Source organism: Astyanax mexicanus, chromosome 19 (assembly GCF_023375975.1).
Source record: "Astyanax mexicanus isolate ESR-SI-001 chromosome 19, AstMex3_surface, whole genome shotgun sequence".
Classification (NCBI taxonomy): domain Eukaryota; kingdom Metazoa; phylum Chordata; class Actinopteri; order Characiformes; family Acestrorhamphidae; genus Astyanax; species Astyanax mexicanus.
In genome coordinates, this window is record NC_064426.1 from 16,750,602 (window position 1) to 16,778,060 (window position 27,459).

Sequence of the window (27,459 nt, forward strand, 5' to 3'; positions counted from 1 at the left end):
AGAGCATAAGAGAGACAACGAGAAAGAAATAGTGAGAGACAGTGAGAGAGATGATGGGAGAAAGAAAATGAGACAGTGAGAGAGACAATGAGAGAATAAGAGTGAGACACAGAGAGAGACGATGAGAGAAAAAGAGAGAGACAGTGAGAGAGACGATGAGAGAAAAAGAGTGAGAGACAGTGAGAGAGACGATGAGAGAAAAAGAGTGAGAGACAGTGAGAGAGACAATGAGAGAAAAAGAGAGAGACAGTGAGAGAGACGATGAGAGAAAAAGAGTGAGACAGTGAGAGAGACGATGAGAGGAAAAGAGTGAGAGACAGTGAGAAAGACGATGAGAGAATAAGAGTGAGAGTGATGATGACAGAGATGATGAAAGAGAGTGAGAGAGACAGACTGGGAGATTAAAAGAGAAAACAAAAGAGATAGAGTGAGAGAGAGTAAGAGAGGAAATGAGAGAAAGAGTGAGACACAGTGAGACACAATAAGAGTTTGTGAGAGAGACTGAGAGAAAAAGAGTGAGAGACTGTGAGATAGACAATGAGAGAGATAGAGTGAGAGACAGTGAGAGACAATAAAAGAGTTAGAGTGAAAGACAGTGAGAGAGACAATGAGAGAATAAGAGTGAGACAGTGAGAGAGACGATGAGAGAAAAAGAGTGAGAGGCAGTGAGAGAGATAATGAGAGAAAAAGAGAGAGACAGTGAGAGAGACGATGAGAGAAAAAGAGTGAGACAGTGAGAAAGACGATGAGAGGAAAAGAGTGAGAGACAGTGAGAAAGACGATGAGAGAATAAGAGTGAGAGTGATGATGACAGAGATGATGAAAGAGAGTGAGAGAGACAGACTGAGAGATTAAAAGAGAAAACGAAAGAGATAGAGTGAGAGAGAGTAAGAGCGGAAATGAGAGAAAGAGTGAGACACAATGAGACACAATAAGAGTTAGTGAGAGAGACTGAGAGAAAAAGAGTGAGAGACTGTGAGATAGACAATGAGAGAGATAGAGTTAGAGACAGTGAGAGACAATAAAAGAGTTAGAGTGAAAGACAGTGAGAGAGACAATGAGAGAGATAGAGTGAGAGACAATAAGAGAGTTAGAGTGAGAGACAATGAGAAAGACAATGAGAGAGATAGAGTGAGAGACAGTGAGAGAGACAATGAAAGAGATGACAGTGCCCTGTCTCATGGTCTCTCGCTACTTCTTTTACTGTCTCACACTCTTTCGCTCACGGTCTTTCTAACTGTCCCTCACTCTTTCTCTCTCACTATCTCTCACATTGTCTCTCATGCTCTCTTAATCTTTCACTCTCACAGTCCTCACTGTCTCTCACTCGCTTTGTCTCTTACTGTCTCTCACTCTTTCTCGCTCACTATCTCTCACAGTGTCTCTCACAATCTCTCTCATGGTCTCTTAATCTTTCTCTCTCACCATCTCTCGCATTGTCTCAAACATTGTTTCTCATGCTCTCTTAATCTTTCTCTCTCACATTCCTCACTGTCTCTCACTCTCTTTGTCTCTTACTCTTCTTTCTCACAGTCACTCTCACTGTCTCTCACTACCTCTCTCTCACAATCTCTATCATGGTCTTTTAATCTTTCTCTCTCACTATAGCTCACATTGTCGCAAGAGAGTTAGTGAGAGACCATGCGAGAGACAGTGAGAAAGAGTGAGAGATAGTGAGAGTTAGTGAGAGACCAGGCGAGAGACAGTGAGAGTGAGAGATAGTGAGAGAAAAAGAGTGAGAGATAGTGAGAGTTAGTGAGAGACCATGCGAGAGACAGTGAGAAAGAGTAAGAGATAGTGAAAAAAAATAAGTGAGAGATAGCGAGAGAGTTAGCGAGAGACCATGCGAGAGACAGTAAGAGAGAAAGAGTGAGAGAAAAAGAGTGACAGATAGTGAGAGTTAGCGAGAGACCATGCGAGAGACAGTGAGAAAGAGTAAGAGATAGTGAGAGAAAATAATTGAGAGATAGTAAGAGAGATAGTGAGAGACCATGCAAGAAACAGTGAGAGAGAAAGAGTGAGAGAAAAAGAGTGAGAGATAGTGAGAGTTAGCGAGAGACCATATGAGAGACAGTGAAAGAGACAGACAGAGCACAAGAGAGTTAAAGTGAGATAGATAGAGCATGAGAGAGATTGAGGGAGAAATCGAGAGAAAGCCATGAAAAAGACAGAGTAAGAGTAAGAAAGAGAGAGAGAGAGCACAAGAGAAGCAGAGAGTAAGAGAAACAGAAATGAAATGAAAATAGAGAGAGGTAAAGAAAAGGGAGAACACGAAAAAAAATAAAAAAGAGAAGTAGAGAGAGATCTGGAGTATAAAGGGGGGAACCTCATGTAAATGGGCTTCAGCTGTAGGAAACAATATTGGATTCTGGGAAATCCATCCATTATGAGACGCCCACACTGGAGGGGGGGAGAGGGGATGGAGGGATGAAGGGATGGGTGGGGGGAGTGATAGATAGCAGTCTGAGTTTTAATCAGCACTGTGCCTCCAGCCCACTGCAGGCAGCCTTATCCGTCACCCAGCACAAATAACCCCCCCAGACTGACTCTCTCTCTCTTTCTCTCTCTCTCTCTCTCTCTCTCTCTCTCTCTCTCATTCCTCCTATCCTTTCCCCCCATCCTCTCTCAACACTACAATCAGAGAGGTGGGGGGTGTCAGAGACAAAAGCAGCCCCTTCTGAGTGAGAATATCCACCAAAATAGAACAAAAATACACTAATCAATACATCTGCATATGAAGATTAAAAAAAAGAAAAGTCTGTATATATATTTTTTAAAAGTTATGATGTACATAAACTCAAAATCTCCCTTACACAAACATTATTCCATCATATTATGAATACACCAGGTTATGAACCAGATTACAAAGCCTAAAATATATGTAGCAGCCGGTGACAGGAGGCAGGCTATGCGGAGTCTATGTATATATATGTCTATGTCATTATCAGTACAGTAATGGCGGCGCTCAGAGCTGAAGCTAGCTTTATAGGATGTAAACAGTGGTTTTTAATAAGCTTCTTGTGCACGTTTTAAGTTATTAATGCCTCGTTTTAAATGTCAGGGCTCTCTGAATTCTAGCAAGGAGGTGTGGAGCTACTTTAAGCTGGATAACGGTGGAAAAAGCGATTTATCGGGGCAAATTATGCCCCGTGTCAAGCAGTCTGAAGGGTGTTTGGACAAACTGTTAAAATGTCTGGATCTCAGAACACTGTGGGAGAACGGAGGTGTGCTATTCATCAAAGGTAAGTACTTTTTTACACCTGAGTTCTCCTTTAAAACACATTGATGGTGGAAGGATACATGTGATTTTTGCCCAGTCTTTTTCTTATTACTAAATTATTAACACTGACTTTAACTGAGGAAAGTGAAACCTGAAGTTCTTTATATGCTGTTCCTGTTTCTTTTGTGACCTCCCGGATGAATTGTCCATGACCTTTTGGAGTAATTTCGGTAGGTTGGTCTCTCCCATACCTGTCAAGTTTTGGACTTAAAAATAAGGGATTTTTTCCGCCGCCCCAACAGCCCAAACGAGGGGAAATTTTTTTTTTATATATGTATATATATTTTTTTATTTAATAGATTTAAAATTGAAATTGAAGGGTGCACAAATTTACAAACAGGACATGGATCAGATATATTCCATAAGTAAATAATAGTCCTAAGGGGCCTACACAGGGGCCTCCACTCCTGATCAGTTCAGTTAATTTCAGCCCTCTCCACATTTTCTCTCTCTCCAGCTCAACCATCTCTTCTAACCCTTCTAAATAATACATTACATTACATTATAATACATTACCACAATACTTGAGATTTAAACAAATTCTAACAAACCCTAAAACTAGCCCTGAACTAATAGAGTTTGGAAATGATAGTTATTGGCTGATCAGGCACATCAGGGCAGGGCATTATATATATATATATATATATGTAGATTTTTCTCAAACCCTGAATATCTATCTAGCTAATTCTAAAGTTAAGCTAACTGAGTCACAAGCTGTATTTTATTAAACACACAGTGGGTTTAATTTATGTTTTGATTCAGAGAAGAGTCTTTTTAACCAGCTATCAGAAACAATCTCATCACAGTTTACATGGTTAATTACCTTTCTTTTAGAAAAATCTCCGTATATCCAGATTAGTTTTAACGACAGCTGCTCCGACTAGCTGCCTGAACTCACAGCGAGGGGAGGGGCGGGGCTTCCCGCACACAAAACTGCGCTCCGCAAAACCAGCTAGCTGATTGGCTGTTTCTCCTGAAAGGCGGGACTTTCTCCTTGAACCGGCACCACGATTGGTTAAGAGACACACAGCGGTCAGTGCATTGTCGCCTGTGGCCTATATATTTTTTTATTAAGTATAATACGGGAAATTTACGGGAAAATACTAATACGGGAGGACGGCGGGAAAGAGGAGTAAAATACGGTAGTTTCCCGGCCAAAACGGGAGACTTGACAGGTATGGTCTCTCCTAGGAAGGTTCATCAGTGTTCTATGTTTTTTTTTTTCCCATTTGTAAATAATAGATCTCACTGTAGTTAGCTGGAGTCCCAATGCCTTAGAAATGGAAAGGTTTGTTTGGACAGTTGGTAACACTTTATAATAACATTAATGAATATATTATTAATTCATGATTAATAACTATTATTTTTTACCTTTTAGGGAATAAAAAAGTTGCTAACATATTTGTAAATACTAATAAACACATTGGTAACATTTGATAAACTAGTGATTTATTAATGTTCAAATTCTGATGAACTAATAATTTGTTAAAAATTACGTATCATTAGATAAAAGTATATTAATGAAAGTTATTATAAAGTGTTACCGGACAGTTTTCTTCCCCTCAATAAACGAAATCATCATTTAAAAACTGCTTTTTCTATTTAATCAGGTGGTCTGATATGATAATTAACTAAGCTAAGCGCTAGCTCTTTTGTCGTTCAGAGGCAAGTGTATCAGACTGTAGCTTGCTGCTAACCCCAGCTAGCACTGCTGAAGCAGCATTAGCATTACCCACCAACCGCACTAAGTGCTAGTTAGCTCTTTTGACGTTCACAGGTGAGTATATCGGACTGTAGCTTGCTGCTAACCCCAGCTAGCACTGCTGGAGCAGCATTTAACATTACCCGCTAACCGCGCTTAGTGCTAGTAAGCTCTTATACCGTTCAGAGGCGAGTATGCTGTACTGTAGCCTGTGCATTTAAAATGTTTATGTATACCGGATTATGTAACGGACTGTAGCTTGCTGCTATCCCCAGCTAGCACTGCTGGAACAGCATTGGCATCACCTGCTAAGGTCGCTAAGCACTAGTTAGCTTTTTTTTTGCCATACAGAGGGAGTATGCTGTACTGTAGCCTGTGCATTTATAGTGTGAATGCTGCGCCTTATAGTGCGAAAATTATGGTAGATTTATTTACATTGTTTACAGTGTCTCAACATACATTTTAAAGGTATACCATTGGTTTGAACTATGTTCTGTATTTTAGTCAACATGTATAGGTAACAATAAGTCATACAGTGTCAGTAACCGCATAATCCAATTTATGAGAGATTATTTAAAAATGATACTCATTAAAAATAGCCCCTATTATTAATACAGATTAATAATAAAGCAGCATAAATTAGTTTTGGAAAAAAAAAAAAAAAAAACTTATGACATTTATAAACAAAAAAACACAGCAGAGGGAAAGGGATGCATCTCCGCTGGAATATAATAAAAGCCTCCATTACGAGGTTAGGAGGACGAGGCCTGAAGCTCTCTGGTGTGTGTGTGTGTGTGTGTGCGCGGGTGTGTGTGTGTGCGGGGGTGTGAGGGGGGTGATGAGAACGCTCGGCTGTGTCTCATTCCTCACGCCAGCTCTAAAGGCTCTGGGCTTTAATGCGGTTTAGAAAACTCCCCCCTAATGATGCCATTACCACAGATAACCAGACACACCGCTGCGGGACAGAACCGCACAAATCCAATCCCCCCTGATTAACCCCTGCACAGCTGCAGCCGAGACTCCGCCCACACCTGCAGGCCTGTTTCAGAGGCGGGGCCAGAAAAAAGACTGGGTAAGAGTGGAGAAGACGAAGGTTAAAGGAGCAATTCAGAGCAAAATCAAATGAATATGATTGATTACTGAGCCCGAGATTCAGCCAAACAGCCAAGAAAGGTTTTGTATCTGTCGCTGCTTCTTTACTTATATCTGCTTTTTTAGGGCATGTTTACACCTGCCATTTACAACAGGTGTGTTGTGTATCTGGATCTACCTTGACCTGGTTCTGTTTACACTTGTCTTTAACCTTCCTGTTATGTTACGATCAAATTGACCCGTCTTGAAGTTTAAAGATCTAGAAAAAATGGTTAAAAGTATTTTTTTCAGTATGAAACTTCTGCGTGCCTTAATTTTTATTTCTTTTTTATTTTATTTTAATGTTTTATATTTTTATTCTTGTTCTTAGTTCTATAATTCATTTAATCACCTCTTATCATTTTTAACATTTTATTTTTCTTTTACTATTATCTATTATTTTTTTACTTAATTTATATTTTATAAATAGTTTCTTTTATAAGCATCAAATTAGTTTTTTAGGGTATTTTAGAATTTCCTGTTTTACATATATATTTTTATTAAATGTTGATTTAAAATGAGTGTTTCTTTTATTTTTTTATAATTTTTTACTATTTTATTTCGTGTTATTTCTAAATTATTATTAAATGTGTTCAATCCCTTTGATGTTAAAAATGCTCTGCAACAATAGACCACTGAAGTCGTGTCGTCATTTTGTAGTCGGCGCCATGTTATTTATGACCATATTTGGGTTCCTTTGGGGTTCCGTGTCTAAGCGGTTCAAGTCAATACAGGATTTGAATGGGCTTTTCAAAAACTGGCCTCTGTCACATTCTGTGGTAAATAAATATGTTCAGACCCCTGTACGTTTTATTCTGTGTAAATTTACTTTCTAAATATAACTAGATCCTCTGAATATCGAGATTGTTTCAGGGTAGTAATCAGAAAAATGCTAACTTTAAGCTAATGCTTAACTGACGTCACAGCACAACGGCTAGAAAATGACTCTGCATAACAGTGAACTCCGGTCAGAAAGCGTTTTGGATTATTGTGCTTCTTCACAGAGGATCAATAAAGCATTTAAACAGGTGAAAACTCTTTCAGTAATGTTGAGCAGTGTGATGTTGAGCAGTGTGATGTTTAGCAGTGTGATGTTGAGCAGTGTAGTCTGTGTTAGAGCTTTAAAAGGCAGATAATAAGAGAGAGTGACTCTCAGTTCAGCAGCGCTTCCCTGCAGGTTTAGTATTTAATTACGGTCATTAGTTTATACTAATAACAACACCTGACCCAAATAATCAACTAACAACTAACTAATCAACTAACTACCTGCCCTCACTGAGGCGACAACGAACCAGAAACCCCCATTTATTTCACTGCATAATAAAGAGGGTAAATGTTAAAACGTGTTACAGCTGGTTCTGGAGTATCACTGTCCTGTTTTAATGATTTTATGCTGTGACACTCTCAGCTCTCCTCAATAAGGGAAGTTAGTTCATTAGCTGGATCAGCTGTGTGTAATATGCTCCTAACTTACGACCGGAATTCTCTGGTCTTATGCCGAAAAGAGTCCCCTGCTAATCTCTGCAGCGGCGCCGGGAGGTCAGTTCACTCCGCTGTAGCATTAGCTTAAAGTTAGCATTTTTCCTCATTACGACACTTAAACGATCTCATAATTCAGAGGGTCCAGTGGTTTTCAAGAGTAAAATGTACACAGTGGTCTATGTAAATGAGGGTCTGCCTCATTGTTTTTCCTGAGTGAAAATAAGTTGATTGATTGATTGATTGATTAATAATTAGTTTAATCAACATACAATATTAAATTGGTTCATCTCACATATATGCAACCAGTCTTCGCAAAAACAAAATCTAAAACAACATTGCAATGTTATGTTTTAATGTTGTGTAAAGCTACTGTTTTATATGTTTGTCTTTTAAAAGTAATAAAGTAGGGAAAAAAATGAACATGTATTTTTTTTAAATACAAAAAACGGTGGAATTATCCTAATTGACCCATTACCTGTTAGAGGTAAGGAAGCCCATTGCACTAAATATTAATTATATTGATAATATTATTTTTTTCAGAAATCTTTTGGATAATTAAACGTGACGGGTCAATATGACCCAGGAGGGTTAAAATGCAGATGAAATAAGATGAGAAATATACTCTCCTCATGTCAATAGCACACAGCCACATACAACTTTTTTGTTCCCCATTAAAATAGTCTTAATTATGGGCCACTTAACATTCCTGTAATATCTTATATACTATCTTAAAATGAGGCAAATTATTCAAATAAAAAGTGAACAAATACTGCAATACTGCTCCCATGTACCAGTCGATTAGAACAACAAACAAATATATACAGGTACATCTAAAAAAAATTAAATATCATTGATATTCTAGTTACTTTATTGCATTAGCTCAGTTCAGAATGTGAAACTCATATATTATATAGATGTATTAAACACAGAGTGATCTATTTTAATCATTGATTTATTTTAATGTTGAGGATTTTGGCTTACAGCCAATGAAAACCTAAAAATCAGTGTGTTAGAAATTTTAAATATTATATTTAATATTATATTATATAATTGATACTTTTTTTAAGGTTTGGGCAATTTGCTAAGTCCTGCTGGAAAATAAAATCTACATTTCCATAAAAGTTGTCAGTAGCAGAGTGAAGCAAGAAGTGCTGTAAGATTTTGTGGGAAAACAAAACTGCACTGACTTTAGACTTGATAATAACACACAGTGGATCAACACCAGCAGATGACATGTCTCTCCAAACCATCACTGATCATCAGTAAATTTTACATTTCATTTGTAAATCAAGGGATCAGATCCAAAAGTCCAAAGTTCAAAGTCAGTGCAGTTTTGTTTTCCCAAAAAAATCTTACAGCACTTCATGCTTTCCTCTGCTACTGACAACTTTTATGGAGAGGCAGATTTCATTTTCCAGCAGGACTTAGCACACTCACCACACTTCCAAAAATACCAATTGGTCTTATATAATATTCTAATTCTTTTTGAAACACAAATTTTATGGGTTTTCATTGGCTGTAAGCCCTAATCACCAACAATAAAAAAATAAACGCTTAAAATAGATCACACTGTATTTAATACATCCATTTAACATATGAGTTTCACATTTTGAACTAAATCACTGGACTTTCTTAATTTTTTTGTTTTTGTTTTTGAGATGCATCTATCAATGAGATATTTTTACAATACTTCTTGAGTACACGTTGTTGTAATTCGATCACTCAAACCACATTCAGATGTTGTCAGAGTCATACATGACATCATTATTTAAGTGTGAATTCTAAAAAAAAAAATGTGGTTTAGTTCAGACTGTGGTATAAATACCTCAGTGGGTGGACAAAAACAGAAAGTGGCAGGGTTTCCAATGCACTCAAACAGAGTATAACAAAATACAAGGACTACAAAGACTACTGTTTCTAAAAAGAAAAAAAGCTAAAAGTCAATTCATTGGTCAGTTTACGTATTTAAGTCAATTTAAATACTATGGGCCTTATTTTACCTTTCTTATCTTATCTTACCTACTAATTTGACCCCTTTGAAGCTGGTAACTCGGCTATATACAGTATTAAAAGCATTGAATGCTAAACTCTACCTGCTTTAGCTGCGCTGTTTAAATAGCAATCCACATCTGGCTCTTAAAGGGAAAAGCAAGTGACACGCTGGCTGATTGGTTTATTGCGTGTCCTGCCAAAACACACACATGATTAATTACTAGTACATGCCTTTTCGAGTCATGCAATGTGTACTTTTCCTGTCGTTATGATAGCAAACACACACTGACACACCCTAAATCATGCTACACAATGCACGGTTGATGGCTCATATATAGATAGCAAAAATAGAGCCCTATGTAGTGAATTGTTGCCCATACTGCCTACTACTACAACTAGAGCAACTTCCTTTTTCCACCATTCTTTGGACAAATTGTCAAAACACGTTCAATTAATTGTGATACTGATTTGAGGTCATATCGTCCAGCACTAGTACAGACTTAGGTTGGCAGTGTAGCATCTGAGTGGATGACGTTAATCTGCTCTCAGTCTGGAAGCTCCTTTATTATCTTTATTTCAAACAGAGACACAATAACCTCGAGTAATCCCGGCTGAGATGGAGAGCATGATAGGAAAATCCCCCGCTGACTGGCACACACACACACACACACACACACACACACACAGCCAGAAAACACTCCACTGCAACGTAATTAAAGTGTGTACCAGGGAAGGACAACTGGTAAACCTGCAGCAGGGTCGCTGGCACCTTATTGCATCAAGGCTAATTGATGCTCATGGAAGTTCCACCTCATAACTTGCAGTATTTAATGGAACTGTTGCTACTTTCTAGTTAAGTTAAGTTGCCAAGATACCACAGGACACTTTCTAAAATTTGTGGAGTCCATGCCTCGATGGATCAGAGCTAGTCTGGTGCCACAAGGGGGGTCTACACAGTATTAGGCATGTTGTTTCAGATTACTGTACCTACTGCCAAGTGTGGGCAAGAGAGGTATAAAGCCCCCCAGCATAAAGTGACGGAGCTCCATCGTAAATCTATGAGCGGGAGGTCGCAGGTTCGAACCCCCGTTCATGTAGCTTTGCAATCAAGCTGCCGTCAGTCAGAGGGAGCACAATTGGCCCTGCTCCCTCTGGGTGGGTAGATGGTGCTCTCTCACCACATCGCTCCTAGGGTGATGTCCGCAGCACAGGGCGCCTGTGAGCTGATGTCCTGGAACCGAGTCGCTACGCTTTCCTCGGCAATGCTGCATTAGTAGCAGCTCGAAAAGAAGCGGTGGCTGACTTCACATGTATCAGAGGAAGCATGTGTTAGTTTTATTATAAATTGTTAGGCCTGGTGCTGAAAGCACTCCTGTCTCTCCCTCACTCAGATCTACCTGCGATCTCAATCTTCCACACTACAAAACCCAGAATGCACCACACACTGACATCACTCCCATTCACGAGGCAATACCAGGAAGCCAAATCACCTGAATATTGATTTCACCTGTTACACGCATTATATATACACCCACACTTCACTAACTCCTCGCCGGGTATTGTTGGAGTTTCTGCGTACAAAGCATTTTCCCCTTTGCCTGTGTTATCTATTTAGTTTCCGACGTTGTTTTGTATTTATCTCCCCTGATTTTTTTTTTTGCCTTATTCTCGTATTTGGTATGTTTGCTCCCTCTTGCTGCTGTTTACCAGTGTTGACCTTGCTCATTTTGACTAATATTTGTGCTCATATATTTTGTGCTCAACCCTTATTTAAAAATGCTGCATCTGCGCATGTCTGAGTCCTGTCCAGCCACAACACAAAGTTTAAATATATGATTTAGAATATTATTATTGTGAGTTTATTAACTTAAACTCACAAAATGCAAAATTACAGGTGAATTTAATAATAATAATAAAAAAACAATATCTAGAAGTTGCTTGGTATTAAAGCCTCTCCTGTAAACTCAGTGCCTGATTCTCAGAAGTGATTTTATGAGCGTGACGTGCAGAGTTTTATTTCCTGAAGTTCACAAACACAGGTTAATAGAAAGGTCTCAATAACTTTCCTTATAAAATCCTCTCATAATAAGCAGACAATTTAAATTCAATTAAGCTACAAAAACGAACAGAGAAGAGCGTTCGTAACAAAACACACACACACACACACACACGTCTGACCTGAAGAGGCCACAGGTCACGTCTCCAACAGCAATAAAGAGTCCAGCCAAGAGCATTCTGGGGTTTATCCAGCACACACTCCCATCAACATAACTTCATTTGTGCTCAATAAAGAGCTGCTGGGGCTGAAATAATAAACATCTGCTTGAGTCTACAGAGCAAATCCCCCACTGAGAGGCAGAGAAAACACAGACAACTGAGCCCATACGTACACTGTGCACGGGCTTTGTTCTAATTCTTTTTATTATCACTATTATTATTATTTTTATTATTACTATTGTACTTCATTTGAAGGTTCTATACATAAGCAGGTCCTAACACAAGTACAGTTTATGCACTAAATAACCTATTCTATTCTGATAGTACTTTAATAAGTAGAGGCATTCAAAAGGCTTCATGACATCTAAATGACAAATGGAATAATGCTATTACATATATTATACTTATATTTTATATAAGGCTCATTTCAACTGTATAGGATGGAACTGCATCAAATTGACCAAAGACACATTTATAACAACAGGCATTTGGAATGAGCCTGTATAAAAAAATGAAGTGTCATTATGAATGATGCCCTTTAATAAAAAGTGTTTTGTATTTATAAAGACCTTTTGGTAACACTTCTTATGAGTCCTGTATTCATAATGCATTATGAATGCATTTATAAGGCATTTGATTGCATGCATCATACATTATAATGGCCATTATAAGCTTGTATAATAGCTTATAAGTACTCACGGAGAGAGAGAGAGAGAAAGAGAGAGAGAGAGAGAGAAAGAAGAGGTGTCATAATGATTTAATACATGTTCATAAGATCATAAGAACAAAGATACTAATATGTTATTTAGAAACTTGTCTTTATGATTTCACATATTTATGTATTATGTATGTGAAGATACATAATTATGACAGTCTCTATAAGGTATTATATAGGGTAGATCATGTAAATAATAAATAAATAAAAGGTAAAATGCAATCACATTTTCAGTGGAAGTCAATGTAAAAATACCTAATCTAATAAAATACCTGGTGAAATATGGGATTTGTTAAAAGTAATACTGCAATACTGCTCTTTTTTTTTTCAAAAAACAATATGAAAAAATAGATTAAAAAAGTCAAAGCAAATAAAAAAAAATACATTTTGCAATTATTTTAAAATCTGATGTTTAAAAACATCTCCTAATATTGGGTAATAATAAAACGGATGAGGTGGTTTCATCTCAAGTGGATCAAATATTCTAAAAGGTAAAAAAAAAACTAGTTTTAAATAACTAATCAAATCAATTATAACCCATAAGCAAGAAGAACACTGTTTAGTACTATAGTTGATTACTATGGCAACTGGCAGCATTGATTATTGTAGGTATTTTTTTTTTTGCCTTTTACAATTTATTTTACTTGCAAGACATTTGTTGAAATATAAACAGACCGCTTGTAATATAAGCTGTTCCAGTTCCAGAACTAGTTCCAGATTTTTTTTTTCTTTCAATTGGAGATCTCCATTCAAAATTCTGTGTAGTTCAAGATTAAACTTACCACATTTTTCTCACTATAAGGTGCATTTAAAATCCTTTAATTTTCCCAAAAATCATCAATGCGCCTTGATCCAATCTATATATGAATTTTACCAGTCAGGTTGTAAGGAGTAGTACAGCGTTTTACAGGGGTTTCATTGAAGTTTCTCTAACACCGAGGCTGGAGCAGCATTAGCATTAGCCGCTAACCACCATTTAGAGGTGAATATATCGGACTGAAGTCTGTATTTACTGTGTTAAAACAAGGTAAGTGGGACGAACCGCTAGCTAATAGCACTCTTGGTTACGAAACACTCAGGGTTCCTAAGCGCTGCTAGATTAACATCCAACACTCGTTTGACTTTGAAAAAAATATATAGGTTTTTTTTAAGAATTAGAGAATTACATTAATTAAAATGGAAACATGGTGACACCCGTGTTCCTTACTACTGTTGCCTAATCTAGTGTGCCTTATGTATCAAAATAGACCAGAAACTAGACATTCATTAATAGTGCGCCTCATAATACGGTGTACCTTATATTCCGTAAAATACGGTAATCCCTTTTTGGGAAAATGCACCTATATCTTTAAGGCTGATTCTCAGATAAGACTTGCTGGTACTGATTGTAAACAGGCTGTAAATGGCAGTGTTTACCTGCAGCTTCTGTTCCTCCTCAAAGATCCAATCTGGAGGAAAATGATCCCAACCCAAAGAAACGCCTGCAAAAGAAAGAAAGGAGAGAGTGTGAGGTAGGGAAGGGTGTGTGTGTGTGTGTGTGTGTGTGTGTGTTTCACAAATCTGCCTTCTCTTTCATGTCAGCAGGCGTCCAGAAAAAGTGAAGCTGCCATGAATGTTCCATTATTCATGTTCAGAGCCGAGCTGAGCGAGAGAGAGCCTGAAACTACAGCTCACACTGAACAAATCAGCAGATCAGACCACGCCCCCATGCTAACAACAACAACAACATCATCATCATCAGCATCATCATCAGCATCATCATCATCATCACCACCAGCACCAACAACAACAACTATAACAGTACCAGCATCAGAACAGGACAGATCATCCAGACAATATAACAACACTACTAACAACAACATCATCAGCGTCAAAGCAGAATACAACTCTGTAATAAATGAAGAGATCACTTCAGTTTCTGAATCAGTTTCTCTGATTTTGCTATTTATAGGTTTATGTTTGAGTAAAATGAACATTGTTGTTTTTATAAACTATGAACATTTCTCCCAAATTCCAAATAAAAAAAATGTATTTTAGAAAATGAAAAATGGCTGAAATAACACAAAAAAGAAGCAGAGCTTTCAGACCTCAAATAATGCAAAGAAAACAAGTTCATATTCATAAAGATTTAAAAGTTCAGAAATCAATATTTGGTGGAATAACCCTGTTTTTTTTATCACAGTTTTATCCATCGTGGCATGTTCTCCTCCACCAGTCTTACACACTGCTTTTGGATAAATTTATGCCTTTACTCCTGGTGCAAAATTTCAAGCAGTTCAGTTTGGTTTGATGGCTTGTGATCATCCATCTTCCTCTTGATTATACTCCAGAGGTTTTCAATTTGCTAAAATCAAAGAAACCATCAATTTTAAGTGCTCTCAACACAACAACACTACTAACAACAGTAGCATCAGGACAGATGACAGTAGGGATGAGTTTTAACCAGGACTTGTTACAATATGAATCACAATACAGAGATTACAATTCAATTCATCACAATTCATTATTCATACTGTATATATATTATGATTTTTTATATCATAACATAATGACATGTTGGATTACTGACATATAGTGAAATTTAATGAAACTTGCCATTTTTTTTCAATATTGCATTACATATCGCAGAACAGCAAACTATCCCAATGTATATTTTTTTTCAATATTATGCAGCCCTTGGGACCTTGTGATTTGGAATCCAATTGATTCTGTAAATCAGTGGTAATACCCAGCCCAAAAAGACGAGTTTGTTTTTTGCCTTCTGTCTCAGACGCTTATCTTTGCCCATTTTCCCTGCTTCAACACATCACGTTTAAGAACCGACTGTTCACTTGCTGCCCAATACTGTATACACTTTGTTCCAAATTATTGTGAAAGTGATGTGTTTCTCAGATTTTTTAAATGGTTAATGCATATGACAGTCAATTTCTAAGTGAAGATAAGAGAATTTAAAAAAAATAAAAACTCAATAGCACTCACAGTTTCACATTATTAAGCAGGCCACAGGTTTTCTCTCTCTGCTGCTGAAAAGAGTCAAATAGTGCAATGCCTTGAACAAGGTATGAAAACATTAGATATTTCAGGAAAACGTAAGCGTGATCATCATACTGTGAAGAGATTTGTAGCTGATTCAGAGCACAGTTTGAAAAGAGTTGATGGCTGATTTCACATGTATCGGAGGAGGCATGTGTTAGTCTTCACCCTCCTGGTGTGTTGGGGCTTTACTAGTGATAGGGGGAGTCCTAATGATTGGGTTGGGTAATTGGCCGTGTAAATTGGGGAGAAAATGGGATACAAATTAGAAATAAAATAAAAAAGACATGTAACTAAGCTTTTGTTTTTAGTAAATGTGAACACTTCAAATAAAAACCTGAACTTCTTTCCAACCTATAAAATGTTTTGAAACTCTGTTGTGCATGATAATTTGAAACAGTGCATTTTGAGTTTTTTTAATTAAAAGAAATTACTGTTATCATTGGAGGTTTGTTTAATAAAATTGGATTTATACTTAACGGGTCATGACTTGAAATTATACTGACTGTCATTTGCACTAACCATTAAGGAAACTCTGAGAATAATAATTCGGAACAAAGTGTATATTTCTTAAAAAGAACCAATTGAACAAGATCATCGTTTTTATTGACTTCACTTTCCCAGGGTTATAATGTTGTGGCCGATCAATGCATTATCAAGTCTCAAAACAAGACAACAGAAGAAACACTGCATGACCTTTGAGAGAAGCACCAGCAGAGAGAGAGCAGACAGATATTTATTACGAGATGTTTCAGTCCAGGGCTTCAAAGTCTGGCACCTTCTGTTTCTCACAGCGCTCGGATGAAGGTGTCTGAGAAAAGCTTCTGTCGTCTTTTCAACACTCAACACGACTTTGTTCTTCACAAAAGAAGCAACAGCAGAGGTTGAAGCTCTTCAGTGAAGCTGTTAGAGGAAGTCTTCAAAACCCCCTGAAAGATGCAGAGATCTAAAAGAGTAAAGCAGACATGATAACGGCTGCTGGGACCCGAAACAACTCGAGTTTCCATGTGTTTGTGTTGAACCCAAGTCTAAAGCACTGATTTATACTCAAGCCCTAGTCTTAAGCCTGGTGTAAGACTTGCTTACTGAAAATAATATGTTCCTGTTACATTAAAGGCAAAGGCATAGACCATAAAAAAAATCTAAATCTGTCAGTAGTTTCTTGATCTGAAAATTAATTTTGGGCGCAGAGTGGTCAAGTGCTCAGCAGTCTAAAGCTCTCCCACTATGATCAGGAGATTGCTGGTTTGAATCCCGGTCATGCAGCTTGCCATCAACTGCAGGAGCCCTGAGAGAGCACAATTGGCCTTGCTCTCTCTGGGTGGGTACAGTAGATGGCACTCTTCTTCCCTCATCATTCCTAGGGTGATGTCGATCAGCACAAGGCGTCTGTGAGCTGATGTATCGAAACTGTGTCACTGCGCTTTCGTCCGAGTGCACTGTGATGCTATTCTGCAATGCTGCATCAGCAGCAGTTAAAAATAAAGGCGGTGTCTGACTTCACATGTATCAGAGGAGGCGTGTGCTAGTCTTCACCCTCCTAATGTTGGGGTATCACTAGTTTTGATGCAGCCCACAGCCTACTGAAATGCAGCTTGAGATATAAGCCCTTTAAACCCAACAAAACCACCCTAAAAGTCCAAAACCCCTGATTGGTTTGAAGTTGTGGGGCTCCCCCGTGGCGCACTCTCAGCAGTCAGAGCTGACCCTTCCAGAGGTGTTTCTGCAGGAAGCTGAAAGGTTGTCCCCCCGCGGAGCTCAGGACACACTCGTCCTCTGCTGGAACAGGAGTAGAGACAGCCGAGGACACGGCCCTGTCAGCGGGTCACCTGCCCTGTCACACCGCACCAGCATCAGCGCCGTCTCCGGCCATTCACACTGACCTCCAGCCAAACCAGCACCACACACACCGATACACACACACACACACACACACACACACACATACAGATATATACACACACACACACACACTGAGATCAGAAGATGTGATGGTGTTGGCAGAGAGAGTCTCAAACCACACAATCCACCAGTGATCACCAGAGACATCACACACTGACAGCTATAAAGCCTGTGCACGCAAAAACTGAGCCTTAATGCTGTTTCCACTCACTACAGCCTGCTGGCTTAAAGCTGTGTTAGTCTTAAACCCTAGTTTTAGTCCTAGTGCTAGTCTTAAATATCTTTAATAGTATTAAGCCCAATGCTAGTCTTAAAAGCCTATTTTTTTTGTCTCAGTTCTATCCCAGCCTGAATACCAAGTCTCAAGAACCTATGTTACTGTTAAGCTCTACACTTGTCTTAAAACTTTCGCTAGTCTTAAATGCAAGTCTTGAATGTCTTTTGTAGTATTAAGCTCAATGCTAATCTTAAACTCTAGTTTTAAATCCTAGTTTTAGGCCTTTTTTAGTTAGTATTAAGCCCTAGTCTTGTTTTAAGTCTAGTGTTAGCTTTATACTAGTTTTAAAAACGTGTGCTTGTCTTAAATGTTTATAGTATTAAGCCCTATGCTAGTCATAAACCCTAGTCTTAAAAAAGCCTATTTTAGACTCAGGCCCTACACAAGCCTCTGAAAACCTAGTCTTAAAGATCTATGTTAGTATTAAGCCCTTGTCTTAAAGTCCAGTGTCAGCCTTATACTAGTCTTAAACCCTAGTTTTAGTCCTAGTGCTAGTCTTAAATGTCTTTAATAGTATTAAAAGCCTATTTTGGTCTCAAGCTCTATACCAGCCTGAATACCTATTCTCTATGACCTATGTTACTGTTAAGCTCTACACTTGTCTTAAAACTTGTGCTAGTCTTAAATGCAAGTCTTGAATGTATTTTGTAGTATTAAGCTCAATGCTAGTCTTAAACCCTAGTTTTAGTCCTAAGACTAGTGCTAGTCTTAAATGTCTTTAATAGTATTAAGCCCAATGCTAGTCTTAAAAGCTTATTTTGGTCTTAAGCTCTATACCAGCCTGAATACCTAGTCTCAAGAACCTATGTTACTGTTAAGCTCTACACTTGTCTTAAAACTTGTACTAGTCTTAAATGCAAGTCTTGAATGTCTTTTGTAGTATTAAGCCCAATGCTAGTCTTAAACTCTAGTTTTAAATCCTAGTTTTAGGCCTTTTTAGTTAGTATTAAGCCCTAGTCTAGCGTTAGCTTTATACTAGTCTGAAAAATTTGTGCTAGTCTTAAATGTTTTTAGTACTAAGCCCTATGCTAGTCATAAACCCTAATCTTAAAAAAGCCTATTTTAGACTCAGGCCCTATGCAAGCCTGAATACCTAGTCTCAAAGGTCTATGTTAGTATTAAGCCCTTGTCTTAAAGTCCAGTGTCAGCCTTATACTAGTCTTAAACCCTAGTTTTAGCCTTAAAACTTTTGCTAGTCTTATATGTCTTTTATAGTATTAAGCCCTATGCTAGTCTTAAACCCTAGTCTTAAAGGTCCATTTTAGTCTCAATCACTATACCAGCCTGAATACCTAGTCTCAAAGGACTATATTAGTCTTAAGCCTTACACTTATTTTTAAGTGTAAACATAAAGTACTGTGTTAGTCTTAAGCCTTATACTATTCTTAAACCCTAGTCCTAGACGACTTTAGTATTAAGTATTACACTAGTCTTAAACCCAAGTCTTAAAGCCTAGTTTTAGTTTTAGCCTAGTGTTAAAACTTGTGCTGGTCTTAAACGCTAGCCTTAAATGTCTTATTTTTATTATTAAGCCTTATATAAGTCTTAAACCCAAGTCTTAAAGCCTAGTTTTAGTCTTAAAATGCCAGGGCTAGTCTTAAACGCAAATCTTAGAAGGAGTTTATAGTATTAAGCCTTATACTAGTTTTAAACCCTAGTCTTAAAGGCCCATTTAGCCTCAAGCCCTACATCAGCCTAAATACCTCGTCTCAAAGGCCTATGTTAGTATTAAGCCCTACACTTGTCTTAAAGTCGGTGTTAGTCTTAAGCCAGTTTAAATTGCTAAAATTAATCCAAAAACTGGGAAAAAAAAACTAAAGCTCTAGTTCTAAGCACTCTGATAGACCTAAACCTTAGTTTAGTAAACCTTAGTTTAAAGCTTTAGACATCTGCCTTATTCTTAAACCCTGCATTAGTGTTAAACCCTATTCTACGTTTAGGACATAAACTTGTTTTAAACCTAGTTTAGAGCTCTGTGTTTGTCTTAAACACTTGTCTTAAACCACAGTCTATAACTGTGGTGTAAGTTTACACCACAGTTATAAACGTCTGCAATCTTCTCTCAATTCCTCAATTGAAATTACTGTAAATATAACGCAGGGTTTTCAACGTTCCATCAGTAGCAGCAGCAGACAGAAAAATACATGACCACAAAGAAGTTTCCAGAGTGTTTGCTTTCTGCCACGCCGTATGAAAACAGCTCGCTCTGCACGTGACGGGATAATCAGGTTTCTCCCAGTGGAGGAACGGCGTTCTTGCATTCTGAAAGAAACTGCAGTGACGCTCGGTCATGCTCAGCCCATTCTGTGATTCCCTGAACACTTAGAAATCCATACACTCCTCCTATTCTGTCTCTTCAGGAAAAACAAGGCTTTCTAGGAACGGCCACAAATCAAGTCATCGGCAGTGACCCACTTTCAAATGTCATCTGCATGAACCAGGTAACAAATTAGTGCCCATTATACCAGTAGAAGCTTCTTAATTCCAACTTTTAGCTTTTAACTCCAGCTTTTAATCCCAAGGCCCTTTGTATTTTGAGGAGACTCACCATGTTCGGAAAGAATCCCTTCTAGTTGCCGTGTTTCTAGAATACTGTGCTTCCCTGAACATTTGGAAATCCATACACTTCTCCTATTCTGTCTCTTTAGGAAAAACAAGGCTTTCTAGGAACTCAACGGCCACAAATCAAGTCATCAGCAGTGACCCACTTTCAAATGTCATCTGCATGAACCAGCAAACAAATTAGTGCCCATTCTACCAGTAGAAATGTATTAATTTCAACTTTTAGCTGACCCCTTGTGTTTCGAGGGTCCTCACCATGTTTAGTTACAATCCCTTCTAGACAGTGTGTTTCTAGATTGCTGTGCTTCCCTGAACTTTTGGAAATCCATACATGTCTCCTGTTCGTTCTCTCCTGGGTAAACAAGGCTTTCTAAGAACTGAACTGTAACGAGTCAAATCATTGACTGTTACCTGGTACATGCTGATGACATTTGAAAGTGGGTCACTTATTAGTGCCCATTCTACCAGTAGAAACTTCTTAATTCTGAATTTTAGCTTTTAACTGCAGCTTTTAATCCCAAGGCCCCTTCTGTTTGGAGGGTCCCCACCATGTTTAGCTTGAATCTCTTCTAGACGACGTGTTTCTAGATTGCTGTGCTTCCCTGAACATTTGGAAATCAATACACTCCTCCTGTTCTGTCTATTCAGGAAAAACAAGGCTTTCCAGGAACTCAACTCAACTGACACAAGTCAAATTATCGGCAGTGACCTACTTTCAAATGTCATCTGCATGTACTAGGTAACAAATTAGTGCCCATTCTATCAGTAGAAACTTCTTGATTCTGAATTTCATCTTTTAACTGCAGCTTTTAATCCCAAAGCCCCTTCTGTTTGGAGGGTCCTCACCATGTTTGCCTAGAATCCCGTCTAGGTGGTGTGTTTCTAGATTGCTGTGCTTCCCTGAACATCGGAGGAACGGCGTTCTTGCATTCTGAAAGACACTGCAGTGATGCTCAGTCATGCTCAGCCCATTCTGTGCTTCTTGAAAACGTAGAAATCCATACACTCATCCTGTTCTGTCTCTTCAGGATAAACAAGGCTTTCTAGGAACTCAACTGCCACAAGTCAAATCATCAGCGGTGACCCACAATGAAACATCACCTGCCTGTACCAGCTAACAAATGAATGCCCAGTCTACCAGTAGAAAGTTCTCAATTTCCAATTTTAGCTGTCAACTGCAGTTTTTAATCCCAAGGCCCCTTCTGTTTCAAGGGTCCTCACCATGTTTGCCTAGAATCCTGTGAATCCTTTCTAGAATACTGTGCTTCCCTGAACTTTTGGAAATCCATACACTCCTCCTGTTCTGTCTCTTCAAGATAAACAAGACATTCCAGGAACTCAACTGCCACAAGTCAAATCATCGGCAGTGACCCACTTTCGGATGCCACCTGCCTTTATGGAATGCCAGACAGACTGTGCTTCATTTTCAGGGAAATCCACCTAAAGAACGCTCCTGAGAGGTTAGCTTGGCATCGTTTGTTAATCGCTGGAGAGATACAGACCTTAATGGTTCTTTGCGGTTCTCACTAATGAACTCATTCTCAACTTAAAGACACAGCTGCTTACTGCCTACCATCCAAGGATACCCTAGAAACTACTTAGAAATCATCTGGCACCACCCAAGCATTCACCTGGCTCCATAGCAGCCACATTTCTATAGAAAATGTGGATTTATATGTAACTTTGCAACCCTTGCAACCGCCAGGGACAAAACTGCAACCACATATGATACCCTACAAATTGAAGCCACAGCAATCACCTTGGATTTCATTATTCAGTCCCTTTCAGAATAAGTCATTTAAGGACTCGATCACTTTTATTAAAATAATCTGTTGCTGGCCACAGCATGTATACACTGAGCATTTACCATGCTTTCTTGTTAGCTTGTGCTAAATAGCAAAACATGAATAAGTTCATGTTTCACTGCGATGGGAGCATAAGATGCATTATTTGAAATTACTTACATCTACCTCATCTGCTGACTTGCCATGAACAGTAGATACAGATCCCACATACAGACGAAGTCTGCTGGCTAATCCTTTGATGTACTGTCTGAGGGTCTCAAACTAAATGACCAAAATGGCATTTCTCCAACTGATCTAGTGGGTGGGGCTCTGGTGGGTGTTGATGGGTGAGGGTTGGCGCCAGGGTGGTTCTATGCAGGTTCCTTATTTTGATATCACGGCTCAAGGAAGAATATGATTTCAGAGAAAAATCACAGAAAATTGAAGGATCTCTTTTTCACACTTATAGTGTTAATAGGGGCAGTAGAGACCCAAATGGCGAAACAAAAGCACACAAAAAGTCTACATACATCCCCTTTAAGGCCTCAGGTCTAATGATGTCTGAGAACTTTGAGATTTTGACACTGTTCCAACTCCAGATTGTTTCATCTGATTGTGTAATTCTGGTTTTTATACAGCTTTTAGACGTCCAGTTTCTGGATCTTTCCATATGAATGAATGGGGTTCACAAGCTAGTGAGGATACTATTACACTAGCAACACCCTAGCAACCAACTAGGATACCCTAGAAATTACTAAGCCATCATCTAGCAATACCCAAGCATTCACCTGGGATATCATATCAACCACTCAGCAATGCCATATCAAACATCTAACATCATAGCAGCCCATAGAAAGTGCCATTTCTGGACCATTTCTGAGCTCGTCTGGGAGACAAGAGGAACTTTTTTTCTGAGCTGTGGATTGATTGTGCAATTCCATTTGTCTCTTTTTTTGCGTGAATAATTGCTGTTTGCTGTAGTTTTTCTATTTTACTGGATAAAAACACTTACATTGCAAGGAACAGCAACAGGAGCTTTTCAGATAAAGTGTTGTTCTCATTTCTCTACAGGCAGAACAAAGTGAGACGACGTTTGACTCCACAGAGCTGAGATACTATTACTCCAGTGTGTTAGCTTGTTATCCTAACAAACTAGTATGCTGGTATGCTTCTTTGGCGGTGCTGTTCTACACAGCTCTCCGCAGCGCCTCTAGTGGTATGGCGGGATGTGAATAAATGCATACTGGTTTTAAGTTTCAATATATACCGGATGAATCGGTAAACCACCCAGCAGTAGTGCATAACATTATCAAATCCCTGGGTGCATATTACCAAGCTGACAGTCAATACTGGATGCTGGTGATCTTCGGGCCCTCAGGTGACTAAAGTGCACTAAAACAGAATGTACTGATTCTGTACAGAAAATCACTCAGAAAAATGGCTCAGAAACACGTTTAGCATTCAATTAGTTGCATACTGCTCCTGTAATGCATCTGTTCTATTAGTACCATTTACATTTCTAGCCTTTTGTTTTTGTTTCTCCGTCTCAACTGTTGTTGGAATGTGTTGGAATGGATGTTAATTAATGAGCCAAATAAAACTGACCAGACAAAGCTTGAAACACAGTATTACTCTCTGCATTCTGACGTGACAAAAGTGAAACTTTTTTTAAAGGTGTGTGTCCTGTTACATCTGGTGTAAAACGAACAGATAATTTCAGAAAAAGAACATCATACTGAATGTAAAACATGGTGGTGGTAGTGTGATGTCTGGAGCTGTGTTGCTGCTTCAGGGCCTGAAGAACTTGCTGTAATAGATGGAACCATGAATTCTGCTGTTTACCAGACAATCCTGAAGGAGAATGTCTGGCTGTCTGTTTGTGACCTCAAGCGCAGACATACTTGGGTTCTGCAGCAGGACAATGACCCAAAGCACACAAACAAATTACTCTCTGCATTGAAATAAAAGTCTAAGTACCTTCAAAATACATCCATTTAAGACCATAAAATTCCCTTGTAAAAGTACATGTGTAAAAGGTGCTTTAGTGGGCTTGGTGGGGGGGGCTGCACAGTTGGGGGGGGATGACCGACCCATCAGAAGACTAATGATCATCACAGGGTGGCCACTGACGTCTTCCCATCAGCGCCTAATGGACGACGGCCTCAAGGAGATCAAAGGTCAGCCTCCTCTGACCCCTGATCCTGGCCTATCCAAACAGGACCACCTGCAGTGACACAAGATAGAGGACCAGAGCCCACCAAATACCGCTATCTAATCTTTTAGAGTGTGAGAGTGTGTGTGTGTGTGTGTTACGCAGAGAGACAGGGACAGAGAGATTGGCTTCCAAGACTGAGAAGAAGCAAGGTAAACAGAGAGACCCTACAGCTTTACATTACGCTGTGTGTGTGTGTGTGTGTGAATATAATATGTGTGGGTGTGTGTGTTTGTGTGTAGAAGCTACATGTATTCCAGTGTGTCAACGCAGTTGAAAATAGCCCACCCTCACCGGCAAGCAGATGGTCTGCCTCACAACAAGAGCAAACAGCAGCCAGCACGAGAAAAGCATCCACACACTGACAGATCCATTACACAGCAGCGTCCAGAGTAATGCAGACAAACATCTCACACACACTCCAACAAGCGCATCACCTGACCATGAGCTGCTGATTGGACATCCCATTCCCATTCCCATTCCAAAATCAAGGACATTCTTATGGAACATTCTGAAGGTGTTCAGGGAATTAAGAGGTCAGGGCTGTCAGTGGAACACCGATATTCCTCCACATCAAATTCTAAGACTAAGCATATAACAAAAAGTTGGAATGAAAACCTACATTAAGAACATCTCATTGATGTAATTTGCTCATTGCTGTAATTTTGCACGGAACCTAATTTAATGGAATTTAGATGGATGACAAAGAGCACAGACACTTAGCACACTAAAATACTCGCAAATGAGGGAAAATATTCAATAAATCATGATACTGATTTGAGGACATATCGTCCAACACAACCACAACTCCTCTAGCCATGTTTTCCGGCCTTGTTTTAAAGCTCCACTAGGTAGGATTGAAATTTTGTGCTTGTGGGCTCCCCCTACGGTTGCAGAGTGTAATAAATGTTTCATTAGAACTAAAGGTTGGAAAGCAGGTCGCAGTTCTCGCAAGCGTTGGTCGTGGCCGCCTCGGAAAACTTACAGAGTCTGGTTTGAGCTCAGAGGAGCCCCTGCACAGACACGAGAGCACCGCTATTCCTCCTGTTACACCTCAATGCAGCGCTGCAGTGAGTCTCAAGCTGTAATTTTACTTCTTTAAAAAAGATCAAAAATCAAGAAAATCCTACCTAGTGCTGCTTTAAAGCTCAGTGTTGGCCTTAAGCCCTACCCTGACGGGATTAGTTTCTTAGGGGGACATCTGTGAAAAATATTTGACACTTCTACTCAGTGCTAAAACTCTTGCATCCGGACTTATTTTTAGGCTTTTTCGGTCTCGTGACATCGCGTTCAGTAGCTCCTCCCTTTCCATTCGCTGTTGTGTTTACGTGGATCTCCATGAAAACATGTGCCAAAAGGGTATTTATGGTGCGTGGCAGTGGACAAATAGCTATTTTATTATTTTAAAAATGTTTATTTTATTAACACAAGGGGACAAAACTAAGAGATGTGCGTCCGGACAGGACTAAAATTACCGGAGGACCACAGAGTTTAGTAAAAAAAAATGTAAGTAATTTAGCCTGCAACTATCTCTCGAGTGAATTATCCTAATTGAACCCTTACCTGTTATAGGTGAGAAGCACCACTGCACTAAATATTGACTATACTGATAATACTTAGCAGTGGAGTTAGTAATAAAATATTCACATGGCTTGTTAGAATTATGTTGGTTTCAGACATCTTTTAGATAATTCAACATGCACCAGGTCAAACTGCCCTGGGAACACCATTTCTGTTCCTGACAAATGAACACAAAAAGTGGTAAATTAAAAACAAGACTTTTACAGGTTAGTCCCAAAAAACAGGGCACATTGCTTGCTTACCTGTGGCTCCTCCCCTCTGGCCAGGCAAGCAGCCTGTGGCCAATAAGTGCAAACTGTGAGGAAAGTGTCCTTCTAAAACATCACCTAGATCAGGTCCCACGATCTACAGGGGTTGGACAATGAAACTGAAACACCTGGATCAAACCACAATAATTTATTGTCCTGACGGACAGTTCTGCTGAAAACAGGAAAGTTGAGGTGCACATTGAATTCTGCCGTGATTTGGGCAGCCGTGGTTTTATGTTTTTTGGATACAATCCAGGGTTAGCACCTGAACATCCATTTCAGACAGCTTCCTCTTACAGCGTCCACAGTTAATCGTGTTGGATGTGGTTCGTCCTTCTTGGTGGTATGCTGACATTACCCTGGATGTGCACCAACAATTTATCCTCTTTTGAACTGTGGTATGTCACCCATAATGTTGTGCGCATTGCAATATTTTGAGAAAACTGTGCTCTTACCCTGCTAATTGAACCTTCACACTCTGCTCTTACTCGTGCAATGTGTAATTAATGAAGATTGGCCACCAGGCTGCTCCAATTTAGCCATGAAACCTCCCACACTAAAATGACAGGTGTTTCAGTTTCATTGTCCAACCCCTGTAGGTGCTAATACACCACATCCACATGTAGCTAGTGCACTAGAAGCACCAGAAGTATTAGAAGTGCTTGATTTGACACACAGTCAGAGACACAGACAGGAGAAGGGCATGAATCCTTTCAGATCTGTCAGAGGAGTTTAGCGGTCACTCTGTGAGTCAGGACTGAACACTGACCAGGGTGCGGAGGGCGGCTGGCCGAGCGATAGAACAGAGAGAAAGCAAGATGAGAGAGAGAGAGAAAGATCAGAGAGCAGGCCGCTCGCCCCAGGGGAACCCTCCCGCACTCAGACTCCGCGACCTTGGGAGCTGAGGACTGATGGGAACCAAGCGATAAAAAGCTAAAATGTCCTTGAGTCCCACTGAGAGTCACACACACACATACACACACTGATGTGCGAGAGTGTGTTCCAATAATACCATATCAAGGCCTTGCCTTTAAAGAAAAAGAAAGATTAATCTATGAAATCTAATTGTAATCCCTGCGTTGCGTTTAAATCATAGACCAAAAACCTTAAGTAGTTATTAGCCCAAGCCCCTGTAGGCCTAGTTCTAACCTCTGGGTTACAGTTAGGCTTTGTTTTGTTAAGTCATGTTTTAGTCTCAAGGCTTAGTCATAACATACATGCTGTTCTTTAAATCTTGTCTACAGTCTTGTGTGTTAGTTTTAGGCCTTGGCTTCACCCAATGTCTGCATGGCACTGTCCTAGAAGGTAGCCTCTTCTGAAACTGATATACAAAAAAGCCCA

General features: G+C 39.2%; 1 protein-coding gene across 1 annotated transcript in view; it reads right to left on the reverse strand.

Moving 5' to 3' along the window:
* rarab (retinoic acid receptor, alpha b) overlaps positions 1–27,459 on the reverse strand; it is a 218,251-nt gene that overhangs the window by 149,212 nt on the left and 41,580 nt on the right. The window contains exon 2 of the mRNA XM_007234429.4: positions 13,936–14,000. The gene's annotated coding sequence lies outside the window, so the exon portion shown is untranslated. The remainder of the gene's footprint in view (positions 1–13,935; positions 14,001–27,459) is intronic.